This window comes from Myiozetetes cayanensis, unplaced genomic scaffold (assembly GCF_022539395.1).
Source record: "Myiozetetes cayanensis isolate MyiCay16 unplaced genomic scaffold, myiCay2020 scf22, whole genome shotgun sequence".
In the NCBI taxonomy this organism is placed as follows: domain Eukaryota; kingdom Metazoa; phylum Chordata; class Aves; order Passeriformes; family Tyrannidae; genus Myiozetetes; species Myiozetetes cayanensis.
This window is the reverse complement of record NW_026087434.1, coordinates 11,834,075-11,840,910: the sequence shown is the minus strand read 5'-3', so window position 1 is coordinate 11,840,910 and position 6,836 is coordinate 11,834,075.

The window sequence follows — 6,836 nt, the reverse complement described above, 5'->3', positions numbered from 1 at the left end:
ATAATTTATATAATTTTTATGGTGTGGTTCAATGTTTTATTATTAACAACCCTTTTTTTCCTTTTTTTTTTTTTGGGGGGGGGGAAATGTGTGTGTGCTTCCCCCTCTGAGTTACACCTTGATAAAACATGCAGAAACCTGCAGCCTGTGATTTTTCCAGAAGTGTTTTGTGTTTCTGGGCTCCAGCAGCTCCAGTTCTTTGAGGACAGTAATTTTTTTGCAGTTGTTGCCAGATTTGTCATTGTTTTGGGCTTTCCTTTCTAGAGGGGAAGAAAGGTTTGCTACTGCTTAACTGTACTGCCTGATGGGTCAGTTGCTGTCATTCGTGTAGATAAAACTGCCACATTTTTCAGCAAGAGCTAAATGTCTGGATAAAGAAAAGAAGAAATGAATTGGAGTTGCATATTCCTTCCCTTATGTTGGACTTGATTTCAGTGCTTTCTTGATGGAAGTCCCATTTCTGCCATTTGGAGACAGGGTTGGTTCTTGATATGTATTGACATATGACTTGTGCCTGATACCAAAAATACTATGACATTGCTCATTTCCTCAGTGCAGGAAAGGAATTGACCACTTTGACCCTGCCCCAATCCCACATCTGTGAGTTAGAAATGAGAGCCTTTGGCTATACCTCTGTGGGTATCCCACTGGATTTTCTTTTCCAAGTCTTCTGTGATAACCTTGTCTGGTTGCAGAAATTGCAGAGCAAATTTGTCCTGTGGGTGCCCTGTGCCAAACAAAATTTTTCTTGGTGTTCAGAAAATCACTTGGCAATGCAGGTCTTTGCTGCTTTTCAGCCCAGAGATTGTATTAATGTACCTTTAATTTCTGTTACATTTAATTTCATAGAGAATCTAATTCACTATTTTTGTTTTGTTTATATGTTTTGTGCTTGAAATTTTTTCCTAAGGTGAAGTTCATTTTGATTTCTTACTGTACCCCTCAGTGTGGGACTCTGTCTCTCTGTCTTTTTTTTTCTTTTTTTCTTTTTTTTTTTTTTCCAGTTTCTTTTTGGGCTACTTATCCCTGTGTCCTTTCTGAGGCTGTTCTGCTGAGAACCCATTCCTACCAATTGTTCCCAGGTGCTTATCAGCATAGAAATCCCTAATAATATTAGTAACATTATTTTAAGGTATCTGAAGCTGATCCATACCCCTTACTTTAATTAATTCTGATAATGACTGTGAGAGGCTTTGGTAACAATATTGGTTAAGCAAATTCTTGTCTCGAGCTTCTCTGCATAGAGAAAGAACTCTTTCTGATGCTGCACCTGAACTGACTAAAGCAACAGATGAAGTTCAAAATAACTTTGCCAGAAAGAGGGAGCCTTGTAGTTTCTCACAGTCTCTTCCACTTTGAACTTTCTTAACTTATGAGGTGCCTACATTGAATCCTATTGTACAAGGAAAGATCTTAGGCCTGGAATGAAAGCAGTAGTGGTGTGAACAAAACTTTCTCATTTAAATAGAGAAATGAATTACTATCAATGGGCAATTCTATTTTCCTTGATAACCTTCTAGATATTTCCTTTAGATCTGATCAAGCACAGGTCTGCTCTGGGCAGTAACCTTAACTGAATTTCTCTGCTCCAGTGTGAGCACTGTGGTGCCCAGCATTGATGAGGACACCTTTTGGCACACACTTTGTTTTTATTCTCCAAAAGCTGTGCTGGTACTTATGCAGTGTGGTTTTTTCCTTCTGCAGAAAAAAAAGAAAAAAAAAAAAAAAGAAAGACAAAAAATGGAGGTCAGATCTTATAAATCTATGGATTATTCAGTGCAACACTTCATTTGGGGAACATTCCCCATGGGATTTGCAGCTCCCCAGTGCTGTTGTCAGCCGTGCTCTCAGTGTGAGCTCTGTGGACCCCTGGTGAGCCCTCTGATAGGGAGCGCTCAGACCCTGCTAGAGTAGCATTTCTGCTGCCCTCTGTGTAAAAGGAGAGCTGCCAGGGATTTAACACCAAAGAAACAGAATTGCTGAAACACCAATCGTTCAGAGCATGGCTTTTCATCCCAACACTTCCCAACATTAAGATGCAGCTAGGCACTGGACTCTGGAGATGGTAGGACAGACTTTCCTTAACCAAACCTCCCTTTCTCCTGTTGACTAATGAGATGCATGAGTTTGACGAAATGCATGCTTCCCTGCAGGAAATGTCTAGTCCAGAGGGGTGTCATAGTGCTACATATTTCAAAATTTCCACATAAAACTGGAGGTATTAATTGATTTTTGAGGGAAATAGATTAATGAACAGAAGCACCAGATATTCAGGGGGAGACATACAGAATAGATACTGGGCAATTTTGGCCATGGTAAAGGTAAGCTAGCATTTCTGGGGCTAGAACTTATTTGGGAAGACTGCCCTGTGCCATGCATCAAAGCACAGAGGGACTCTGGAGTTCTTTCTTTCTCCTGATTCTACCCTTGAGACTGCTTCAAGGTTATTTTTTTCAATACATTTATGGTATAGCTTAATGGTATAGCATAGTCTGTCACATGATTATGTTTAATGTTTCACACTTCTGTCTTTCAGAAAAGAGAGAAGGAAGAGAGCAACTCCAAGGATATCTCAGCACCACTTAACTGTGAAGTGAAGAAGGTAAAAAATAATACCTGGGCAGGGGTGAGTGAATATCGAAAGCTGCACAGTTACTTAGGCTTCTCCTGTCTTTCCAGGAAGCACCCATGGAAGAGAACTGGAGAGTGTGGGTCCTGGATGAGGACACAGCCTGGATGAGGACATGACCTGGATGCCCTTTCCATCACTCACCAAAGCAGCTGAAGAGCTCCTGTTACAGAACAAGTGAGTGGGCTGAGAAGGCTGCATGGTCTTTGTGTAGAATAGTCAAAAAGAGAGACAAGAAGCGATAGAAGGAGTTGGAGAAGGATTTGGATGGAAAGGAAATCAAGGTTTTTGAGAAAGCAACTACTCCCAACAGAAAATGTCTGAGAACATTGCTGAGCAGTTGAAATCACTGGCAGATAAAAGGTGTCATAAAGGCAACCAGCTAATCTGGTTTTGATACCTTGCTTTTGAATGCCATAAATGAAAGGAACATGCATATCATCCTTGTCTGAGATGTGGCCGAACTTCTCTTAGGAATTGTCACATATTACTTATGATCCAAAACCTGTTTGGTTTTGTGTTCTTTATTAACATACAGAATAATAAATAATGGCCAGTCTTCGCGAGCGAAGATCCGGGGAAGGTCTTTCCACCTTCCAGCCTGCGCATTGGATTTTTTAGGTGAGACACAGTGTGCGCGGAACTGAGCCCACCCTTTAATCCTAAGGTTCATCTGCCGGGGCCAAGCGAGCTTGGACGGTGGCAGCGAGGTCCTCAGGACGTGGGTTGCCTTTTTAAGGGCTAACGAGCTCCACCTGCCCGGGAGTGGCCCTGACCGGGAAACGAACCCGGGTCTCGGCGGTGACAGCGCCGCGCCTTTACCACTAGACCACCAGGGGCTCCTCTAACATACAGAATACCTCCTGACTAAAGAGTAAGGTGCAGGCAGTTACATGCAGAACTATTGTGTATTATCTTGTATTGTGCTTTTCCTGCCCATTTCCCCCTCACTTACAAATCCACAATAGGAAAAGGAGATTTTTCTCTGTGTTAATCCTGTGTCTTCATGTTTGATTTCTGTGGTTCTGTATTGCAGTGTAGAGGCAGGGATATAGTCCATCCTTCATTAAGGCCAGATATTTGGCTACCAAAGGCAGGTGTCTTTCAGGATGGGACAAACATTAAAAGGTGTTTTGGGATACCAAGAGAGGAGGAAACTCTGAACATTTCCAAGAGCACTTAAGGATTGGAAAATTTCCTGCCTAGCTTAAATTCTAATACTCTGTGCACTGACTTTGTGTGTCTGCCATGAAGACCATCACACTTAGACCCTATCTAGAAGCATTACCAGCTTACAAAGTAGTCGGATGTCAATGGAAGGCCCAAAGTGTGAACCCATTCTTTCTGCTCTACAAAGACTCTACCTATACCACACTCTACCTGTTCCACAGTCTGTCTTCACACTCTACCTGCCCTTCCAGTCCCCACCAGCACTTCTGCTATCCCAAGGCACCCCTAGTTCAGTGTTTTCAGCCATTTCTTTTGACACCACTGCTCACCAGGACTTGGGGTGTGAGGATGCACCAGACACAACCTGCCTGCCCCTGCTGCAGTGCCAGGACAAAGCAGAGATTCAGAGAACAGATCTGTTTCTCGAGGCACTCTCTGACCCAGCAAGACAGCCATTGTAGGGCAATGCGTGTGAAATGGGTGGGTGGACAGTGGGTTCACAAGAGCAGGGAGGATTCCCCTTCTGCAGAGTGTAGGTACAGCTGCTACAGTCTCTCCCAAGTGAGTACCCTGCATCCCTTTGTTCTTCTTATCACACCTCTGGCCAGTGCAGCCACTGCTCAGCCCTGGGAACAGCAGCTATTCACACTGTGACCCAGGCTCTTGAAGAGGGCCGATGTTGTAACTTGCAAACACCTTCTCAGATGATCAGAAGCAGCAGAGCTGAAGTCCAGGGTCAGGTATCAACAGTCCAATGATATTAAATTGATTGGCCTCTTCCTTTCTCTTTTTCTTTTTTCCTTCCTTCCACCTCCAGTTTCTGCCTCTTCCTCTCCTCTCCTTCGTCAAGTTCCTTGCTCCCCACCTCAAGTTTTCTTTCTCAGTCTTGCTTTCTTTTTAATCTTTCACCATCTTTTCCTCCCTTCCCCTCCTTTTCTGCATTTCATTCTCTTTCTCAGTTTCTTTCTCTCACTTGCTCCCGACCCGCCTCATCCTCTTCTCTCCTCCCTCTCCCTCGTTTGCATCTCTATTCCTTTCTCTCTTTTGCTCTCTGGTCCCATCCTTTTCTGTCGTTGGGAGGAAAGCCCTTTGTGGTCAAAGCACTGTTGGTGTGGCCTGAGGGCATGGATGGTGAGGACTTGGAGAACTGGAAAGCTAGATCTGGCATTATCAGCTCAGTTGGTCAGAGCATGGTGATGGTTAATCCCTAGTTGTGGGTTTGATCCCTGTACAGGTCATTCATTTAAGAGTTGGACTTGATGATCCTTGGGTCCCTCCCAACTCAGAATATTCTTGATTATTGTAAGGAACTTCTTTCTTAAGGTTAGAAACACTTTCTCCACGTTTCAGTGCCTCCTGTCTTTCATGGCCAAGCTGTTTAAGGTCAGAGAACTCCATAGTCCACACGAGGCAGCAGCTTTAGTGGAGCTCATCAGCTGCATCTATTTTAAACCTTCTCTTAGAGATGTTCCTTTATGCCTGCAATGGGCCCATGTTTTTCCCAAGATCAGTTACCTGTGCATCAGCACATTTCAGGTCATAAGCAGCCTGACTCCAGAAATAGTGTGTTAATGCAAAATGACTCCTGTTCTCCAGATAAGGCAGCAAATCACAAAGCGAGGAGAAAGTGCTTTTCCTTAACCCTCCCTTTATATTCCACTCTGATTCCAAAAGTCCTTAGCCAAGCTTTCCAGGATGGCTGGTGGCAAGGCCAGGTCAGCCCAGTGCAGTGTGTGGGACTTCTCAGCCTTTCCCACACATGCAGTTTGAAGTAAAGAATTGGCCCAAGGTGTTGTCATTTAAGGAACCTGCAATGTTACCTTTCATCAGTTGAGGATTTGGGAACAAATCCTCAGGCCATCAGGTGAGAGATGAGCCCCAACAGTTTCAAGTGCTCCAAGTGCATCATGATTTTCCACAGTCAGACCAGGCTGTTCATTTTGGAGGGTCACTATAATATTGTCCAAAGGGAGCAGGGATTTTTGGCATCCACTTATGATTCCCAAAGTTTTTGTGATGTTTGCTAGTCAGTCGTCAGGTTTAAAAAGATACCCAAGGTTTCCTTTCCTTGGTGCCCAGATCTCAGTGTCACAGATACAGTTTTCACAGCTTCACACATAGAGATGCTGTCTCTGAGGATCATCACTTACAGTGACACAGGAGTCACCACAGGGCGTCATCTTTTCCTAAATATATTTAGTTGCTGCCTAGCAAACTACTTCCATATTTAGTTATAACATGGGAGGATTCCTTGTGTGTAAACCTCAGTGTATTTAGCAGGAGGAGGACCTCCCAGTCCTGAATGCAGTTGCTGCAAAAACACTGTGGTCAGTGCAAAAGGTCATCTGACATCTCCAGCTCCCTTCCCCAGCTAGATTACAACTTCTTGAAGTGCTCCCTGGAAATGCAGTGGTGAAGAGCTGACCAGGAACCTTGAGGGACCTGTATGTGTTCCTGTAGTAAGAGCCAAGTCTCATTTACCGTTTCTTGTATCTGCTTGTAGAATCTGCCCTCAGCAGCTCTGGGGTGTGCCAAGGTCTATGCATGGCTGCTGTGTATATGCACAGCATATACATTCTAGATAAATGAAGCTCTAATGTGAGTGTCATTGTGATGTCCCAGTGGCTGCAATCTCTTTGCTTCCTCACGGAGTCACTGGTGTTCCCCAGACTTGCTCGGGCTGTACAGCACCCCAGGGCACTCACAAGAACGGCTGGGGCTGGGAGACATTGTTGTTGCCTTGAGGCTCTTTCTCATGGTCAACCTTTCCTCATTTTTGTCCTGTTCATACATCTTCTGCAATGTTACCCTATATGGGATGAATAAAAAGCCAATGACTCTCAGCTGCTTCTTTCCACCCAGCGTTCAGTTCACTTATTCAGCAAAGCTCCTCTATTGCTCCAAAAGGAAGGCAGAAAGCACTGGTTGGCAGTGCAGAGCCACCAGATTTAGGGATTCCCTATATTCTCAGGGTGTCAGGCTTGGAGATTTCTTTAGGGTTTCATGTTACCAGAGTTGTTCTCAATTCCAGTTTTAG